The sequence below is a fragment of the Apostichopus japonicus genome, chromosome 16 (genome assembly GCF_037975245.1).
Source record: "Apostichopus japonicus isolate 1M-3 chromosome 16, ASM3797524v1, whole genome shotgun sequence".
Classification (NCBI taxonomy): Eukaryota; Metazoa; Echinodermata; class Holothuroidea; order Aspidochirotida; family Stichopodidae; genus Apostichopus; species Apostichopus japonicus.
In genome coordinates, this window is record NC_092576.1 from 30,907,641 (window position 1) to 30,923,330 (window position 15,690).

The window sequence follows — 15,690 nt, forward strand, 5'->3', positions numbered from 1 at the left end:
TCAAGTACGGACACAGCAAATCGACTTGCCTTCAGCGAGATGCCTTTCTTCTTTGAAGAAGGAAGACGCCCTGATGTTCTTTCTTTAAAAGAAATTGTAACTCAGTTTTGTCGGTGTTAATACAACTATTCTGCAGGTGAAGTGTGACATTCGCCTTCATGTTGAAGGCGATTTTCGCCCTTTGTCTGGGGCTGCCTTTTTTGGACGGTGGGGTGCTGGGGTGTTTCGCTGCGTGCTGGCCGTCCTTTTGTGTTTTTTTAAATGTTTGAGTGGGTGGTTGGGGGGTTTGTCTCTGCAGGTCGGTGGGCATGTTTTTTTTTTGGGGGGGGGGGCTCGCTTCACCCGCTTTATCAGAATGGGGATGAGTCGGTAGTACCGTTTGGCCGTGACGTTTTTGGATCCCGCATGGCGGGTCACGTATAAAGCACTATTCTGCTTGATGATAAGTCGCTTTGCTCTGTCTTTGAAATCCTCCCACCAATCGATAATAGAATCATTCCCCAGGTTAAAGGGTAGACCAAAGATGATGAAAATATTGAACGAAATCAGATTTGAATTCAGAATCGTTCAGAACAGAAACATTACATTTCCATACACCTTTACCCTTACGTTGGGTATTAACAATATCAAAACGAATAAAGACAGGGTTATGGTCGGACAAAGAAAATGACACATTCGAAACATTTTTAATTGAAATAATATTACGGGGGTAATAAATTCGGTCAATGCGGAACTCTGTTCCTTCCCCGGTTGGCGCCAAGTGTGCCCAGGGGAATGAGGGTAAATATCTCCACGATTCCGAGAAGCGGTAAAAGCTTTCAATACCTGTCAACCCACGTGGCAGGAGTAATTTGTAGATACACCTGATCTAACGATATTCTTCTCAATGGAGTTAAAGTCACCAGCGAGTAGTACTGATTCATTACCACGTGTCATATTATATAAATTATTGAAAATTGTGACTGGCTTCATGGGGCTATTCGGTGCATAAATATTACAAAGCCTGACGCACGTGGAGTCGGAGAAACTGACTAGGGCTGAAATGTATCGCCCTTCTAAATCCTTACGGATCTGATCTATCTTACCTTTGAAGGAGGTGGAGAAGGCTATGCCGACTCCACCGTACTGCGGGGAGGGGGAAGGGGAACAAAACAAAGTTCTCGTTCCACTCTTTATTCAAATGAAAACAATCTTCCTCATTACGAAATGAGTTTCTTGGAGAAACACGATATCATAGTTAAAAATTTTTTTTTAGCCACTTTGTCACGCAGACCGTTGACATTTAATGTACAAAGAATAAACATTGAGAATATAAAAGGGGCGTTAACACGTCTCATCAATAAAATAAAGCTATAAAAACTCTGTGTTGTGACTCAGGACATAATTGGGGTGCCTGCTGGCTAAGTGGTTAGCCCATTCCTGTCTGTGATTGCACCGTACAGTAGTATCCCGGTGATCTCTTACTTGGTGATTATTATACGAATCCGAAGAATTAAATTCTTCGGAGCACCCGTCTCTCTTCCACACGTGATCCAGTTCCCGGTCTCGGTAAAGATTTTTGACCTGAGAACAATCTCCCGTGCCGAGTGTAGCCCTTCCCGCTTAGCGCATCTATCTTTCCTCTGGATTCACAGTTTCGCCTTCGGCCTTGCTGTCGGATTTGGCGTTGTCCGCCCTCTCCTCCCCCAACCCTTCGTCCGACTGTTCGGACAACACTTTGTCTGCCTCGGTACTCGTCTGTGGTACGTTTCCTTTCCCTTCGCTTAAGTCGTCCTTATCCGCTGTCTCAGGGTGTGTGGGGGCGTCGACCTCGGCCCCTTCCCCTTCACTCCCCGTGCCTTCCTCTGCCGTCGTAGGTGGTACGTGTTCCCCTTCTTTCTCGTCGTTACCCTGGACCCTGGCTCCTCCGCTGACCCACTCCGATGTGGGCTTGATCAGGCGGTTCGCGAAAGAGACGGGGCTCTTCCGTTAGCCGTGCCCCTCTTTGCCGCCGCACGTCGTACACACCACCTTTTCCACACACTGGCTCGCTACGTGCCCCAGCTTGAAGCATTTGAAACACTTCACTTGGTTGCAAGCGGCTGCCAAGTGGCCTGTCCCGTCACATTTCAGGCAGGTGATCGGCTGACCCCTGTACCTGACCCAACACTGCCTGCCCGCTAATTTGAGAGAAGACGTCTTTCTCAAGGACGGCTTTGTATTGTCGTATTCCGTTGAAAACGCCAGGCTGATCCTTATAACTTAAGAATGTTCCGCCAACAACTTTGCCGTACCTCCCTAGCACAAAACGAACAACGTTATCGTCCAGTTCATACGATACGTGAAGAACGTAATTGCTTGTCACGACTTCAGGCTCTTCACTTAAGGTTTTCACGTCCTTATTTTTAATGTCTGCCGATTTAAAGGAGACATGATACGAATGCCCAGGCAGAGACTGAACTGCCACTAAATATTTGGTCTCAATTCCATTTTTAGCTCATACCAGCTTTTGGTGTGAGCTATTGTTACAGTGCGGCGTCTATCATTCTATCACTCTATCCGTCAACAATTGGTAAAACCGCTCCCACTCGCACAATGTTTGATGGAATTTCATGAAACTTGGACACAAGGACCATTAGGTATAGGGCCATCAGAGATGGACCGAAATATGGGGGCAAAGGTCACATGTGGGCCGTAACGGGCCATTTTGCAGATTCCATGGTACAATGTTGAGGGTTTGTCACGATAGTACTATGGAAGTTTTACCTTCAGGGTGTTCATGAATTTCAGATCAAAGATCAACTAGGGGTCTTTTGTGGCCCGGGCCGCGGCCCAATATTTTCAAATTGCTCCTGTTCGTACAGTGTATGGCCAGTGATAATGAAACTTGGTCACAACGTTCCTCGGGATAGGAGTTACGAGGGGTGTTCGGAAAATTGAGGTCAAATGCCATTTAGGGGGTCATCGGGGGTCATTCTTTTTAATATTTTCAAATATCTCCATCTCCTCAAGATTTTTATGGATCATATTCAAAGTTGGATCAAAGATGGTTCATATTCAAACTGATTCCACTGAAGAGTAAAGATGAGAATAAAACTCGTGAAACACTTTACCAATTCCCTCGCCACTAACAACCCCGAGCTCCTGACCTCTTGATTAACCTTTGACTCTGCACACCTTTGTTCTGAAGTACAAAAAAAAGCTACAGGGTTTCTATCCTTCCTCCAGAAACCTTTCCCTGGAGCGAATTACAGCACCTCTTCTCTCCGCCAAAAGGCGGGCCACAGAATCCTTACACACGGAGAGACACCGGGACTGCATCCCAGAGACACGCAGGCACCTATCCCGCGCCCGGCTAACCCCAAGTGAAATAAACTACGAACAGAAGGGACAACGCCCATCTCCTAACCCCCACCTCTTCTATCCTTGGGACCGCCCCTTGAGAAACAAGCCACCGAACAATATCTTTTGTACTCAGACAAAGAGAAAGAAAATCGTTATTTACATTACTCATAGCGAGAAAAGCAACACTCGCGTGATAATACGAATGAGAAAGAGAATGACAATGCGACACTGAAATGGAACGCATTGGACTGGCTAGAAAATATGAACTGGCTAGAAAATAAGGGGCAAACATAAAATTACAATCAATTAAAATCACACCTCCTTAAAAGGGGCTAACATATGCCAAACCAGTGACGCTTTCATTTTGTACTTGAAGAGTGAAAAACTACACATGTTAATAATGTTGACTTCACCCAAAAGCGTGCTGCAACGATTCTCCCAGGCACGTAACTTAGTCTTGGCCTTCTCGAATAAAGACTTAATAACTCTCCCCCAGACCCTGGAATGAAAAAAAACATCTTATATTGTTACATTGTAGAATATACTGAGTTAAAGGCTCTATAAACAAAACATACAAAGCAGGAGATAATGGGCAGCCCTGACGAACACCTCTTTGGATTATGACGTCATCAGAGAGCTGCCCATTAACGAGAACTTTACTACGAATATCAGTATAAAGGATCTTAACCCACCCACGTTAAGAACTTTAAAAAGAAATGACCAATTTACCTTGTCAAAAGCTTTGTGTTGGTCTTACGAAATAAAAGCACATGCATTTCCCCGAAACAACCATATCAGCAATGTCTCTCAAAATCGAAAGTTTCTGGTGAATAGATACCTGGGCACGAAAACCAAACTACTGAACGACTGATCCGCTTGTAACCCAGTCCCCTTGCATCGGGACTGTGACTGTGTGATCATCGTCAGGTGTGCATCACCATTCCCGAAAGGAACATATACTGCACATGATTTTAGCCAAAAGGGCGACATCGACCAGGCACCGAGGAAGTTTGGAAGATACTCACAATACCAGGCATAACACGGAACAAACGTTTTGGGAATAACGTTGTAGTCAGCTGGTAGCAGACTAATCGGCCGACGATTTGCGGGATCTAAGGCATCCCCTTTCTTCGGCAGTAGAGTAACAACAGAAATACGCTGTAAAACTGACAACAATTTTGTACAAAATCCATCATTATATAAACACAACAAATCTTCACCAAGCAAATGAAAGAATTCCAAATAAAACTCAGCGGGGAGCCCGTCGATTCCTGGCGACATATTCTTAGCCATGGCAGATAATGCCAGCTTAATTTCACTTAAATCAATCGGCTTTTCCAAACCCTATGTTGATCGGCCGAAACTGAACGAGCAATAGAATTTAAGAAAGAAGACTGTGACTCTCAATCGACGGAATCATCCGCGGAATACAATTGACTGTAAAACTCATGAAAAACATTAATAACCCCAGTATCCTAAACAATACAAACATTGGAATCTACACAGGAGTTTCCCCATCCTCCACAAATCTCTCCCTAGAACGAATAAATGCGCCCTCTCTCCTCAGCGAGGATACGAGCAACAACCTCCTTATCCCCCGAGAGACAACGAGACTGAAGCTCTTTTAACACGTGGCGCTTTTCCCGAGCTCGGTGAACGGTGTTGGCAGTTGGCTTTCGTGGAGTGCGGACGTGTTTTTCGCTCTCGCTCTTCATCTGTTACAGCTGTTATTGTTCTGTGCTGTGCTATACTTCCCGCCAGGCTGGTATGATAGCTTGTGTTCGTCTTTTCCTCAGTTCGTATATCGTTTCACTATCCTGTCTTTAGTTTGTTTGTTTTTTGTTACTCCCCTGTGGCCTAGCCACCTTCGGTATCATGGCATCGCGCCGTGATTCTCGGATTGTTAAGTTGTCCTTCACCGGTGAACAAGCGGTTCCACCGGTGCAAGTTTTTAGTATTTTGAAGAGCAAGGGTGTTGTTGTGCCTGGAGAGGTTGATGCTTTGCAAGCTCTCCAGGGTCGTAATACGTACGATTTACGTTTTACCAGTGACGTGGCCCGTCAGAAAGGTGTCACGTTGCTGAGTAACGTCGAGGGGATGACAGTTACTCCATACGAGCGATCCGTATGGGTAACTATCATCCACGTAGGACTAGAGGTGCGGCAGGAACTTGTCGTAACGGTTTTGGGTCGGTTTGGGGCTGTCAAGGCTGCCAAAATGTGCTCCTATGCACAAGCCCCTGGGGTGTTGAACGGGCACCGACAGGTTCGGATCGACCTGAAACAGGTCATTCCCTCCTTCCTGTTTATAGCAGGGCATAAAGCCCACGTGCGGTATCCCGGTCAGCCCCGTACCTGCTTCAGGTGTGGGGAGACCGGGCACGAAGCCAAGGGCTGCCCAAACAAGAAATGTGGGCGCTGCCTTCGTCTTGGGCATGATAGCACCGCTTGCCCAAACGAGGTTGTGTGCTCACTATGTGGGAAGGAGGGACATGTCTTTCGAGCTTGTCCCTCCTCTTATGTCTCTAGGACTAATAGTGGGGGTAAGTCAAGTTCCGACGCACCTACTACTTCACGAGAGGAGGGGGAATCTGGTGGAATTTTACCCTCCCCTGCACCTGTTTCACCCTCCCCCGTCGTTGCAGACCCCAACCCCGTGCCCGCACCGAGAAAGTCTCCACCAGCTTCCCCCATCAACTCGTCCAGTTCCGTCCCCAGTCCGCCGCCGGTATCGCCAGATCCGGAGGCTTTGTCTGACGGAGAATCGGTGGTCATCGATTCTCCGGAGGCTCTGTCTGACAGCGACTCCGGTGAATCGGTGACCAGCGAGCCGAAACGTGCCACTGGGACGAGCTGGTACGACGAAATGGGGGAACCCTCTCTTAAAAGGTCGGCTTCAAGTGACGACTCGGACGACGATATGTCGTCTAGGGCGCGCTTGAAGCTTACGGAATCGTCGTCTTCGTAGTTTTGCCCCACTGCCCTCTCATGGCCCATACACTTTCAGTTGCCACTTTGAACGTGAATGGCATGAGGGATCATCGCAAGCGCAGTCGCATTTTCCAATATTGTAAATCAATGGAGGTCGACTGCGTTTGCCTGCAAGAAACACGTATTTTGGAAGAAGATGTCCCTCTATGGGCTTATGAGTAGGGTGGTGAGCTGCATGCTTCGTTTGGTTCGTCTTCATCCTGTGGCACTGTCATCCTTCTGTCAGCTCGTCAGGCGGGTTGTGCCACTAGGGTGGAGACGGATCACGAGGGCCGATTGGTTTGCATTCTATTCAAGTATCCACAGGGTAACATCGCCATTTGCAATGTGTATGCTCCCAATCGGCCTTCTGCTAGACGAGATTTTTTTAACACGCTGCCTTCCTTTTGTTCCTGGTAGTGCGCCGTGTGTCATGGTCGGAGAACAACTTTAACTGTGTCCCAGACTCGAATCTTGACAGACTCGGAACTTCTGTGTCTGCTAGTCCTGACGCTGGAATCACAGAGCTGGACAGATTTACTTCGGCACACCTTTTGGCCGATGTATGGAGGCATATGCACCCGTGTAGTACGGGGTATACGTGGGTGAGGCCTAACGGAGAAGATGCCTCCAGGATAGATCGGGTGTATGCGCCCATGAGTTTTAAATTTTCGGGTTGCGAGACGCTCAGCTGTCCGCTCTCTGACCATGACACTGTAGTAGCACGTTTTGTTTTGCCTTCCATTTTCCCGATCGGGCGGGGCCTATGGAAGCTTAACTGTCGGATTCTTGGCGAGGCAGAGTTCCGCCAAGGTTTCGAGACCAGGTACAAAGGATGGCAAACATTGAAGCCGGCCTTTGCCTCTACATCCCAGTGGTGGGATGATGTCAAGTTGCGCATCAAACGCTACGCAATTCAGTATTGCGTGACCCGCGCACGGCGTCGAAGAGAAAAATTCTCGAAGCTGTGCGCGGAGGTCAGGTTTGGCGACTCTTCGGCTGTCATCGCTTTGCAGACATATCTAGATGAAAAGTACTACGGTGCCCGCGTCAGGGCCCGTGTCGAAGCGGTGGAAGCAGAGGAGCGCCCATCACTGAGGTTTTATCAGTCCGTAAGCTCATCGGCGGATGACCGACGCGTCCCATCTGTGCGCGCTACTGATGGGACCGTGGTTAGTGACCCTCACGGCATTGTCCGCGTATATAAAGGTTATTATTCGAGTTTGTTTACGCGTGGCAATGTCGACTTGTCTGCACAGGCCGATTTGTTGCGGGGAATGTTAAAAACCGTTCCCACGATGTAAATGATATTTTTTGGGGGGGGGGGCGGAATAACTGTTGAGCTTTGGAAGGCGCTTTCGAAGATGAAGAATGGTAAGTCCCCGGGTTCGGACGGGCTTCCGAGGGAGTTCTACCGGGCCTTCTGGGCAATGATAGGACCCGACATCAGAGCCGTCTTCGAAGACGCCTTCCACAACGGACTGTTAAACCAAAGTCAGCGTCTGGGCATGATTACTTTGCTGCCCAAGTCTGGGGACCCCTTGAATCCTCATAACAAGCGTCCGATCACCTTGTTAAATGTGGACTACAAGTTGCTGGCCAAGGCTTTGTGCAACCGCCTTGCACTGGCTATGCCGCATCTTGTGGGTGACCTCCAGACTTGTGCAGTGAAGGGTCATTGCATCCAGCAGAACTTGTGGTTGGCTCGCTTGACCTGAGTTTCGTTTTTCAGAATGGGATGGTTCGGTAGTGCCGTTTGGCCGTGACGTTTTATATCCCGCATGGCGGGTCACGTAAAAAGCACTTGTGCTTGAGAGACTTAACGGAATTTGTTATTGAGCGTGATCTGCCATGTGCATTGGTGTCTCTTCACCAGCTGAAGGCCTTTGACATGGTGGATCGCGGTTTTTTAATGAAGGTTTTGGAGACGTTTAAGATGCATCCAAATTTTCGTAAATGGATTTCTGTTTTGTATCAGGAAAGTGTCAGTTCTGTAATCGTAAATGGGTTTTGTTCGGAGGTTTTTGACGTAGAGAGGGGGGTGCGCCAAGGGTGCCCTCTGTCTCCGTTACTTTATGTTTTGTTTAGCGAGTCGCTCTCTCGTCTTTTGGAAAGGGACTCCAGACTTGCCCCATTCGTTGTGCCAGGGGGTGCCAAAGTGAAATGTATTCAATATGCTGATGACGTCACGTGTGTAGTTTCGAGTCTGGGCTCCTTTCGTGCCCTCTCGCAGGATTTATCTATCTTTGAGAGAGCTACCGGGGCGAAGTTGAATCCGGGAAAGACAAAGGGCCTTCGTCTTGGTAGCTGGAGAAACCGAGATTTACCATTCGGTGCGGCGTGGTCGGATCAGAATATCAAAATTAATGGTATATGGTTCGGCTACGATGCACCTTGTGATGTCACCTGGAACGAGAGGGCTGAGGTATTTGAGAGCAGGCTCGAAACTTTTGGCACCCGCTGGCTTTCGATCTTGGGGAAAGTCACCGTTATTAATCGTTTTGTTTCGCCAATCTTGTGGTACCCGGGCACGGTGTACCCAATTCCGCGTCGCGTCCTGGTGCGGTTGGAGAGAGCGATATTTTCATTCATTTGGTCGGGTGGTACAGAGCTGGTCAAGAGGGGGCGGTATTGTACCAAAAATTGGAGAAGGGGGGACTAGGGGTGGTTCATCTGGGAAGTCAATTAACCTCTTTGTTATTTAAACAATTGTTTGTAGCGGTGACTGACCCAGGGTTGCCTTGTTCATATTTTGTTCGTTTTTGGGGCGAATTGCACCTGCGTCGATGGGTCCCGGCGCTGTTTAGCAACAGAGAACCGCATAGTAGTACTCCAAACAGGGTGGTGCGTGTCATTTGCTCCGCTCTGATTGAGTTGCCCCCTGTTGACCTGTCACAGCCGGCCCTCGTTCACAGTTCGTTGCGGGATAGGGCCTTGAATGCAATTTTTGTACAGGGACGTCATTCTGCCGAAGTATGGCGTTCGGTGCATTCGAGGCTGAATGGTTGCAGGCTCCGTGATCTTGCATGGAGAATTGCACACGGTGCATTGGTGACCAACCTTAAAAGGTATCATTGGCGATTGGGTGATGGACTGTGCCCAAGGACCGGCTGTGACAGCTTAGAGAGTACCGCTCATGTTTTTTGGCATTGTAACTTTGTTTTAAACTTATGGGAGTGGTTCCAGACCTGGACCGACCGTGTAACGGGAGACCGTTCATGGTCGGTAGGACAGGGCTTTATATTATATGGGGTAGACCCTCCAGTTTGTTCGATTGCTGTATTGCATCGCATTATTTTTGTTTGCTCTATTGTGAAGAAACATGTTTGGCGGAATAGATGTGATGTGGTTTTTAGGGGGAAGGTTGCCAGTTGGCAGGCAGTCCTACAGGCGGTGAAGTCGGACATTCGCCTTCAAGTTGAAGGCGATTTTCGCCGTTTATCTGGGGCTGCCTTTTTTGGTCGCTGGTGTGCTGGGGAAGGGTTTTTCGTTTCGCTGCGTGCGGGTTGTCCTTTTGTAGTTTTTTTAATGTTTCTGCGGGGGGGGGGGTGTTTTTGTCGCTGGAGGTCGGCGGGCGTATTTTTTGGGCTCGCTTGACCTGAGTTTCGTTTTTCAGAATGGGATGGTTCGGTAGTGCCGTTTGGCCGTGACGTTTTGTATTCCGCATGGCGGATCACGTAAAAAGCTCGGTGAACGCCATAAACAATACACAAATCTCTGATTCTAACCTTGATGGTTTCCCAGCATTCCGCTACAGAAACAAACCCTGCTTTTAATGTACGCCACAAAGGTACATACATTGACAAATCTTTTTTTTATATTAACATAATTAAGAATCGATGAATTCTACTTCCAATAAAGGTTCCTAAACCATTGCTAGTAGAAATCTTCAAAGTAAACGAAAACGCATCATGATCAGAAAAAGGAAAGGGAATAACCTTATCATTCAACCTTATCAATAACCTTACCATATTACCTACAGCGTAAAGTTACTATTAACAAAAATTCTGTCGAGACGAGAACTTAAACCTTAACCGTGGTGCATCCACTTGTGACAATGTCTCGACGAACTGTCAATTAACGAGAAAGAATTCAGATTAGAAAGGAGTTCCTCTCAAGAGGAAGTCTCCTCCAACGATAACAGGCACTTCTCCACGTGAATAGGAAACCAAATCATTCAAAAATACACTACGTTCTTTAGGCACGCTCGTTGGGTGCGTAGACATTAAAGATACGAACTGAGGAATTTTCAAAAGTACAAAGAATCCCTAATCCCGTGTACATTAAGTGTACCAATAGAAAAATTAAGCATTAGAGCTTTCGAGAGAATGAAGAAACAAAACAGATTACACGTCCAAAAGAAAGTACTTGTCAAACCACTGTATGTCGTGCTGTAAAACAAACTCCGGTGCTTCGTCGCAAGGTGATTCACCCACTCCTTTGGATTGCTGCACCCGGAATCATATTTCGTTAAGGGGCACTCACATCGCCCTAACTCCATCTCGCTATGAGCGAACTCCACGTGGGTCATAAAACCCCGAAACGAAACAAAATCATCACCACAACCCTCACTCGGGCATGTGATCCACCTCTTTACTTCCTGCACAATTTGGGATTCATTAACTAGCTTCTTTGCTTCAGAAGTGGTGTCCTTCTGTTCAGCCGAACTAGATTTATCTGGCCGCTTACTTTTTTTTCGTGACACCAACTGCCGGGGAGCGTCTTCAGCCGGTCGCTTAGCTATGGATGTGGACTGGTCGACGTCATCCTGAACATTGGCGTTCTCCTTTGTAGTTTTCCACTACCAGTGAGGACTGCTTAACATTTGCTACTTCCTCCATCTCGGAGGACCAAGACCCCATAGCCAAGTTAACCACCTCTTCCACCATCACGACGTCTGGCTTGTCGGATAGTGCCTAAGGGCCTTGTGACGTTGCGGTCTCGCTGACAGCTTTCTCCTGAACCGGCATTTCCGAGTCAGGAGCCGATTTGCCCTCCTCCTGCGTTTCGGGTATCACTGATGCGCCTCCGCTGACCCATGCTGCCGTCGTTGGATGGAGCTTCTTCGCAAAGGACACCGGACATGCTTTGTATCCGTGTCCTGACTTGCCACATTGTAACACTGGCAATTGTAACACCGGTTTACGGCACAGTCTTTGACCAGATGACCCTCCTCACCGCACTTGAAGCAAGTCGTGGATATCTGACCCAGCAAGATCTCCCACCCAAACTAAGAGATGAGGGGATTTCCTTCGTCAGCTGCATCTTATATTGCCGAGTTCCGTTGAAGACAGGGAGTTTGCTGTACCGGAGAAAACGGCCTCCAATGACTTTACCGAAACGACCCAGGGCGAGTCTCACCACGTTGCCATCCAGTTCGTGAGGGACATGCAAGAAAGTGACGATCTTCGTATTACTTGCATACGATGTTGCAGTAAATTTACTGCAAGCCAACATCGATGGCCAGAACTGTTAACACATTTCTTCAGTCTTAAAGGTGACATCAAAAATTTGCTTGGGTAGTGCTTTTACTGCACAGGCTGCTGCCACGTGCCCCAGTTGACCACAGTTGTAACATCTGACTTGGTTGCAGTAAGATGCCAGGTGCCGGACGTCTCCACATTTCAAGCAGGTTTTCTGCTGTCCTGAGTATCTCACCCAGCAGTTTCTCCCGACGATGCTGATGGAGGGCGGGATGTTCTTCTCCACCTTAATCCTATACTTGCGGGTGCCGTTGTAGAGGTTTGGGAAGTTTCGAAGACAGAGGCGTCTGCCACTTTCAACTTTTCCGAACCGTCCAAGAACCGACCGGACCACGCTATCGTCCAACTCACGGGGTCAGCATCTCAATCAATTTCGGGAGGAAGTTCCGCTTGACCTCATCGGATTTGAAAGTGACATTTAATCCTCTTCCTGGTAACGACTGGACGGCTACGAGATGCTCACCGACAGACACACCAATAGTCGAAAACATCTTTAATCGACTTTGCCGTAGCAAAACGGACATGAGAACTTTTGTGTCTAAGAAGTGGCTCCATCACAAGATCTTAGTATCTAGAAAGAACAGATACTCTTCTTTGAAGTTTATCCAAACTTAATAACAAAACAACATATATCAAATTACATCATATAAAACTTCACAGTATATTTACAGAATGGTAAAGTAGTGAAAAACAACATGCCTACGTGAAACTACTTCATACAAGTATCATAACATAATTCATCATTAACAACACGAACAATTGTACTTCCATTTGTCCATAACGCTTGAAATCTGCTCTAATACGAAACTTAAGTTCGTTTTTAATTAAACAGGTAACATCATCATCCGAATGAAACGTGATTCAAAGACATTAGTACAACGAGCTTTCCAAATATAAAACCTGCAAACGCAAAAATCCAAACCAAATCCTATCATACACTTCTTTTGAAATACTGGGCGCCAGTGCGCCCAACAGAAAGAAACTTTGAGTGAAAAATTCATTTCCCGCTAATTTCGTAGAAACCCTGCTCACCCACAGGAGAATTCCATGAACCCTTGGACGATTCCAGAAAACGTGTGATAAGGACTCACTCCTATCCAGGGTTGGAAAAACTTGTTTCGTTTCCCGCGAGTACACTTCAGACAACTGCCGATTTCCCGTGGGGTCAAGGGGCCCTCCAAAATTTTGCTATATTTGCGTGTCTGGCGATAAAAAATATCGCAGTTGCGGATGGAAAATGCTGACAACTTTTCCAATTTAACATTGTCACGAAACTGATGAAAGACTTACGAAACTTCCGCTACGAAACTTCTTACGAAACTTCCGCTATTATAATCCGTTTGTAGATTGCCGCACACTGAATGAACAGCGTGTACAATACGCATATAACAACTGCAGTGCAGTGGTATTATGTTGGGCTGTGACCTTCATAAAAGACTACAGTACATGTGCTGTTTGTTTTGGGTTACGAAAATCTTGGCATGCTTCCAGAAAAGTTTTCTCATCACACTAGATCATGACCACCAATATTGGTTGCGTCCTTTTCATTTCATGAATTGTACACAAATTGTAGGTAGTACTTATCTTTGAAGTTTATTGGAATATGTTGCGGGGGTCGCGCATGGGTAGGACATCATGGGAGACATATGCAAAGAAAATGAAAAATGACCTACCTTTTGCATCCCAATGAAATTCAAGTTTAGTATTCTCGCATCCATTTACTGAGTGAGAAATAGAATTTTTGACTTCGTAGACATGACACGTTCCACAACTTTAGAGAAACCTTTCAAAATGTAAGGACATTCTGATCTCTTCAAACAAAATGAAGATTTTCCTTGGAGCCAAAATAATGAAAAGGGATCTTAATAGGGGATCTTAATAAAAGGGGATCTTAATAGGGGATCTGCTTCGTGAATTTCTGGGCCTTGCTAATGAAGAAATTCCTCCTGACTGACAACTTGATGATCGGTAGGACGACGTGAAGGAGCATGAATTTCGATCGAAGAGCCCATCCTTTCAACCACGCTTTCTGCATGCGTCTTAACTGTGCAGCAAGGTGCAGAAAGTCGGGTATATCCTTGGACAATTCAGAAAGTTTCATGAATGCGTGAAGAACAAGTTTTTCGTCTTCTCTGTTGTTTCCTGCGAATGATTTTCTGATCATTTCATTGAGTCGGCAAACAACTCTGCTCTGCATTCAGAATGGAATTCAGTCAGTCCTTAAATTTTGCATATTGTGCTCTCATTTCAGCATTATCAATGTCACAGTCTGGGAAGAAATTTGCATCGAGGGCTTACTGTAATAAATGTTCTAAATCGTCTTCCCCATCAGTGCGCCACACTGTAAAAACTAAAAGGGTTTATTTACCCCAAAATAGGGTAAATGTAAATCCCGCATGTGGACACAAAGTATGGGTATTTATAACCACATTTAGATGTGCATTTACCCTTTATTGTGTCGCTATGCAGGATTTACATTTACCCACTATTTGGTTTCTTTTACACAATTTAGGTGTGAATTTACCCATTATTGTGTTGCTATGCAGGATTTACATTTACCCACTATTTGGTTACTTTTACACAATTTATTTGTAAGTTTACCCTTTATTGTGTTGCTATGCAGGATTTACATTTACCCACTATTTGATTACTTTAACACAACTTAGGTGTGAATTTGCCCATATTTGTGTTGCTATGCAGGATTTACATTTACCCACTATTTGGTTACTTTGACACAATTTAGGTGTGAATTTACCCATATTTGTGTTGCTATGCAGGATTTACATTTACCCACTATTTGGTTACTTTAACACAACTTAGGTGTCAATTTACCATTATTTGAGTTGCTAAGCAAGACTCACATTTACCCACTATTTGGTTACTTTTAAACAATATAGGTGTAAATTTATGACTTAGTTGTGTTGATGTGTGGGATTATTCCATTAGATCTTTTGGTACTATTATGCTTAAGATGTACAACTACCTCTTTGATGCTGCTGCACATAATTTACAATTATATTAAAGGTATTCTGTATTGGCCCAAAATTATAGCATGCTATAATCGCTAGATGTTTTCAAAGAATACTTTCCTGGAGGTCACTACCCTCCAATGGTTCACAGACATTCTACATTGAGCACACAAGATGACTGAATGTCTCAGTGAGAAAAATTTCCTCAAGAGTGGTAATAAAAACAGTTCAGAATTTTAAGCAAAGATGACCATATTTGGCCAACACAGCATACCTTCATTGGGCTACATAACACAATGCAATTTAATTGTGCAGATTCTTGAATTAATATAATGGGTAAGAATGTTAAATTAGGAGAAAACTAGAAACTTCAAACATGAATACTACACTGCATAAACGTGATATGAATAATCAATGCAATAGCATGTTTATATCAATCTAGGAATATTCATGCATAATGTACAATATGGTGAAGCAACACTTAAAGTTGGTAACATATGTGTATACTAGTAAAACCTTGACTAAAAAATGTTACATTTACTAATGTATGATCACATTTTCTCAACAATTAGAAACTGCCACAACCCATTACTAGGCATGTCAGGTATTAAACCATGTAACAATTTTCATTTACATCGATGAATACATTTGTAAAACTAAGGTGTGCCAATCTTTTAACATTAACATAAATCTCTATTGACCACAAATATTACTTTCAGGTTGTCTGTTATGATTATGCTGTATCACTGTCACCTTAAAAATCTGGTATCACTCAAAAAGTGCATTACTTTGGCATAACATTGGTAAAAAAGACCATAACTGCCACTTTTATAAAATGGCTCAGCAAAAAATTGAGAAACTTGGAGAATATTGGGATAAACAATAATAACTTACTAATAAAAACAATTTGTATGTAAACAACTAACTTTGCAAATCAATGCAGGT